Raw genomic sequence first — 5,907 nt, forward strand, 5'->3', positions numbered from 1 at the left:
CTATTAGAAGTGTATCCCTCCACCCTAGGAACATAAATAAGTCTTGCATAAACAGAAAGATGCACTTTATTCTAAAAGACTTATTGTAAATGTATCAAGAAGAACTATAAAAATAATGTAATGAAAGTTAGGAAAAGAGCCTTTTTTCCCCCACAAATAAAGGATGATCAAATACTGATGAAGGATAAAATAAGATAAAGGGTTCAAAAGATTTATTCTATTTGAAAATTAAGTGGTTATTGGTGAAGATAACTTCAGTGAGAACAATGTAGAAGTGGGAAAGATCAATTTTAGAATAGAGAGAGGAAGGATAACTGAGGAAAATAGCTCCAATACTGGTGGAAGGAGGAGAGAATCAAGAGTCAAGGTGGACAGGTGTCTTGTTATGTGAACTAAAGAAAAAAAAAAAAAAAAAGAAAGGAGAATGAAAATATGAAAGCTCTTGATAGGTAGAGCTGAGGCATGAAAACCAACAAAATAAAAATTTTAGCAGGGGTAAGATCTGCATTTGGGATAAAAAACTAAACTGTCTAAAAATGAGAGAGCTAAATGAGAAATTTATTGCTTTTACTTAATTGAAAACTCAATGTGTGTTAATTACTGGGAACAATTTTTCAGTTGCATTTGTAAATAAAAACCCATGTCCCAGTCAAATGTTAGGATGGATGGACTCCCTGTAATCTAACAAGTCATGTCACACTGGAACATCTCGGTCTAGCCTTAAAGCACTGCCCTTTACAAGGCTAAAATTGAATGAACCTGATCATCGGTAGTAAAGGCTGAAGGTTAGGCAAACTATGATTTAGGAACTTTGATTCAGATAAGGGAACGTTTTGAAAGAGATGCCCAGGAAGCTGATTTTAATATTTGAAGAGTTGCACTGATTTCATATATACCCTTTCCCCACTTCTTAGTACCAAGGGGTATTTTTTAAAGATTGAAGATATGTATATATTCTCATATATGTATATGAATAAACAATGCAACTGTGGTCATGAAGTGGTGAGCTCCTGTACACTGGGGGACTACTCCCAATTATCCTATATTTTCAGGAAAAATAAGAAGTAGACTGTCATCCTGAAGTGAGCAGATTCCCACCATGCCCCTCCCCATGTGGGGAACAAAAAAAAAAAAAAAAAAAAGAGAAAGAGAGAGAATAAAGCAAAATCAATCACTGAGTGGTTTCTATGTACCAGGATTTGTGCTCAGTGTTGAGTAGAATATAAGGTGGTAAATTTTAAGTCTTATAAAGAAAAAGCTTCTAATAATTATGCCTGTTGATAATTGAGCTTCCTGTTTTAAAAAGTGATGTGATCTCTATCACGTGAAATATTCCAAAGGGGAGCTGTGTCAGCATTTTTCAGATGTGCTTGAGAAATCATGTTTTAGGAAATGAATTATACAAAGTAGTATCTTAATTGCCATCTAGTGGGTTAAGGGACCCTATGCTTTGGGTGCTATTATTGGGCAATATACATGAACTGGGTCTCTATGAACTCTTCATGGACTTCTCCCTCCTATCCATCTTTTCCTGTTTCATTACATCAGAATATGAATTACTGCTCCCAATATTCATCTTTTTATGGTTAACTAAAAGTTGTATGGTCCCTAATCCTTCCTTGTTCTCTTTAATCCCCACTCCTTCTCTGCTAAATATTTGTCTTCTGGTTTCTTTTTCTCCACTGGCACAGGCCTAGCATGTCTGTGAAATGTTGACAGATGAAGTGAGGAAGAAGTTACATGGTGTTGAGTTGTTAGCTTATAATTTAACTATTTAACATATATGCATTCATCACCCTTGGCTGTACAGCCATCTTATTGGCAACTCTAGAGTTCAGTAACAATATTCACTCTCCTTCATATTTCCTCTGCTCTGGTATGCATAGATAGTTATACTCACACTTTCCAAGTTATACCTTTTGTTTGTCTTCCATATCATCACTAGCAATCAGAGCCTTTTATTTTGAGTTGAAAATGAAACCTTTTGCTATTTTAGGACAGCTCTATTGCTGTTAAGTGTGTGTGTAATTTTATGAAAGCCACTTCTGGTATACTTAGCTTTCTCTCTTATTTTAGACAAAACAAAAAAATCCTCACAAGTTAGCTTTGTTACTTGTTTTTTTTTTTTTTTTTTCCTATCAGCTAACATACACATGTTTTCACTCAATAAATATTCAAGCAATGCCAGACTCTATTCTAATTGTTATAGAAGAAACAGTGAACAAAACACCTGCCTTCATGGAACTTTTATTACAATAAAATTATATTTTATGGGAAAAGTTCTGAGATCATATTTAAATTTGAAAGGATAAAACATGAAATATGTATCTGTATCTGCTTATGTTTGTATATACATAGATATGTATACCTATAGCCATCTATAGGGAGGAAAGGGGTGTTTGTGTGTGTGTTGTCTGTAAGGTTTGAGAAATTAACTCTAGGTCAATTGAAGAGTGTGTTTTCTGTTAAGAATATATTGAAACAAAGAAGAGGAGAAATACAAGAAGGAAGGCATATTGAGTACGCTTTATGTAACTCTTCCTCATCACAAAGTAGTGACAGATATTACTAAGTCTCCCAGAGGAGTTATTTTCATTCAAACTCCACCTAGGCTTTGAGTCTTGAAATAGAGGAAGAGAGAGATAGATAGAATCAGAAAATATCTGGGGTGAAGACTAGGTAGTAGAAGCGAGAACATGGTCCTATATAAAACATTTCCCAATTGGAAAAATCCATTTGCTTTCTCCTCGCCTAATTTTGAAAATTTCCTGTTTAGATATTCTTGAAACAAGACATGGAGAAAATAAATGGCTGGTCCCCAAGAGCAACTGTACATCTGAGTTCTGCTTTAGGAAGAGGTAGAGGTCATGCAGGACAGAATGGTTAGCTTGGGCCAAGTGTACTCAGATCTCTGTCAGAAATCACAGCTGGAATTCTAGGCTGCAGAGACTAAGAAATTCTCTAATAGAATTCACAGTGTCCCTGGATGTAAATCGGTTAACTATTATATCTTCATTTTTACTAACTTCTAACTAGAGTTTAGCACTTCCTTCTATCATGAATGTAGGAAAGAAATCACAGGATTAGCAGAATTTATGGACATCATCAATAGAAATCACATATATCTTTATACCACATCACAGTTGCTGCAGCTGTCTACAAATCATGTTTGTGCTCATCATTACTTTGAGATTATGGTGGTTATTAGATCCACACTAGACCTTCTTATTGAATATGTTAATAAAAACATATATGACCTTATAGGACAATTTTTCCCTTAATTGGATAACTGTCTCAATAAAACAAGTTTCTTTTGAAATTTAGCCATTTTGCTTTTGTATTTAAAAGCTTTATTCTAAGGAGGGATTTACAGGCTTCCTCAGACTGCCAAAAGAGTACATGGCACAGAAAAATTAAGATTTCTGGACTAGAGAGAGGAGGTTACTATTAGAAACACCTGGACCAAAGAATGTTTTATACTCTGTTGGGTAATATTATTATTTTGTTAAATTTTTTATTCTAAGATATTGGTCTACAATATTGTGCTGGCTTCTGCCATACATCAACATGAGTCAGTCACAGGTATACATATGTCCCCTCCCTCCTGAACCTCCCTCCCACCTCCCACCCCATTCCACCCCTCTAGGTTGTCACAAAGCACTGGGTTGAGCTTCCTGTGTCACAGAGATTCCCACTGGATATCTATTTTACATATGGTAATGCATGTGTTTCCATGACACTCTTTCAAGGCGTCCTACCCTCTCCCTCCGAAGTAAGTCAGAAAGAGAAAGGCAAATATTGTATATTAATGTGTATGGAATCTAGAAAGCTGGTACTGGTGAAACTATTTGCAGGGCAGCAATGGAGACCCGGACATGAGGGCTTCCCTGTTAACTCAGCTGGTAAAGAATCTGCCTGCAACACAGGAGACATGGGTTGGGAAGATCCCCTGGAGGAGGGCATGGCAACCCACTCCAGTATTCTTGCCTGGAGAATCCCCATGGACAGAGGAGCCTGGTGTTGCAGAGGTGGACACAACTGAGTGACTAAGCACAGCATAGTGTCCAACACAGTGATTCATAATTTTAAAAGTTATACTTCATTTATAGTTATTATAAAGTATTGATTATATTATATGTGTTGTACAATGTATCCCTGTAGCTTATCTATTTTATACATAGTAATTTGTACCTTTACCCCATGTTGCCTTTCCCTTCTACTTTCTCCCCATCATTTATTTTCTATATCTGTAAATCTATTTCTTTTTTGTTATATTCACTAGTTTGTATTATTTTTTTAGATTTCACATAGAGGTGACATTGCATAGTGTTTGTCTTTCTCTGATTTCACCTCTATGTGAAATCTAAAAAAAATGAAACTATTGAATATAACAGAATTTCATAAGCATTTGTACATTGTACAGTATTTGTCTGACATTTCATTTAGCATAATACCCTCCAAGTACATCCATGTTTTTGCAAAGGGCAAAACTTCATTCTTTTACACATTCATTCTTAAGGGTTTCAAACTTTTAAAAGCTAGTTTTAGACAAAACTAAAGGTATACTTCTACTAAACACTTTGAGAAAAGGACTAGCTTTCCAGAGCATCCATGCTATAGAAACAATACAACGTTGATCAAGATAAGAGGCAAGATTAGGCCATGATGTGTTGAGTGGTAGTCAAAGGGTAGTGCAATATGAAAAGGGTTTGTGTCCTACCATCAAATAAAGCTAGTTTAGTATTTAAAGGCAAAGGAAGTAAAAGCAGAAAAGAGGGGCCTATAACTCAAAGGGTTTCTGAACTAAATTAATGTGTCAAGTGTATTTGATTCATTTTGAGGCACAGAGCATGTCAGACAAAACTGGGAAGCCATACTAGCTTGCTTTAATAAGCTTTCCTTATTTGAAAAATGAAGAGAGTGGGACAGATAAGTTACAGAGGTCACTTCTGGTTCTAAGCTTTCTATGTTTAGAGCTTGTAAATTCTTTCAAAGGCAGATACAGGCCCCATAACTCCTATTCTCCAGCTACCCTCCAGTCCCTGCCTGTAGTATAGTGTTCTAAACACATTTCTTAAGTTGTGCTGAATGAGGGAGGTAGAAACACAGACTCTAATAGATAACATGCATTGACCATGTGCCTGGCACCGTGTTCACTGACTTTTCCACATGCTTCATTTAATCATCCTATGCTACCTCTAATTTTTGGATGCATTCATTTTACAAATGAAAAATAAGACTCAAAGACAGAGCTCTCAACTGCACAGCTAGGATTTAAACCTACATCAACCTGATTGCAGAGCCTGCCCTCTTCACCAGGTCCTCATATTGGAGATGCTGAGAAAGGGATCACTAGTGAGACAGAGAGAAAAGAGTGATCTCACTTGGTCCTTGCAGCCAGACATTTATGGCTTCAGACAGAGCAAGATTCAACTCTTGCCTGAGCCATTTAGATAACCGTCTAGTCCTCTATGTGGATGAATATTGGCTCAAGGTGACATTTCTAATGATTGTTCTGTACCTGAGAAGGCATCTGTTGTCTTGGGGTGGAAAATAATTTTGCCCAATAGATTATGGAGGCCCTGGAAATGAGGAGCCTGATACTAAGAATAGCCAGTTTCCTTGAAAAACTGCTCACATAAAGTAGATCTCTATTTATATGACAGCATGAATAAAATAAACTATTTTGCATTTATATAGTGCCTTTCCTCACATAAGAGCCCAGGGGCTTTGCTAACACAGCCTTACAATGAAACACAGCCACCTCTGGGAGACCACCAGACAGACAACCGCAGCTGTGCAGACTGTAAGGCAGTGGGGGAGGCAAATGTGGAGCTGAGAACATCAGACACGTGTTCTGAATTGTGCTAAAGTGAATGCTTTGATAAAAACCCATGCTTTCAGAGC

Source organism: Cervus elaphus, chromosome 20, assembly GCF_910594005.1.
Source record: "Cervus elaphus chromosome 20, mCerEla1.1, whole genome shotgun sequence".
NCBI lineage: Eukaryota > Metazoa > Chordata > Mammalia > Artiodactyla > Cervidae > Cervus > Cervus elaphus.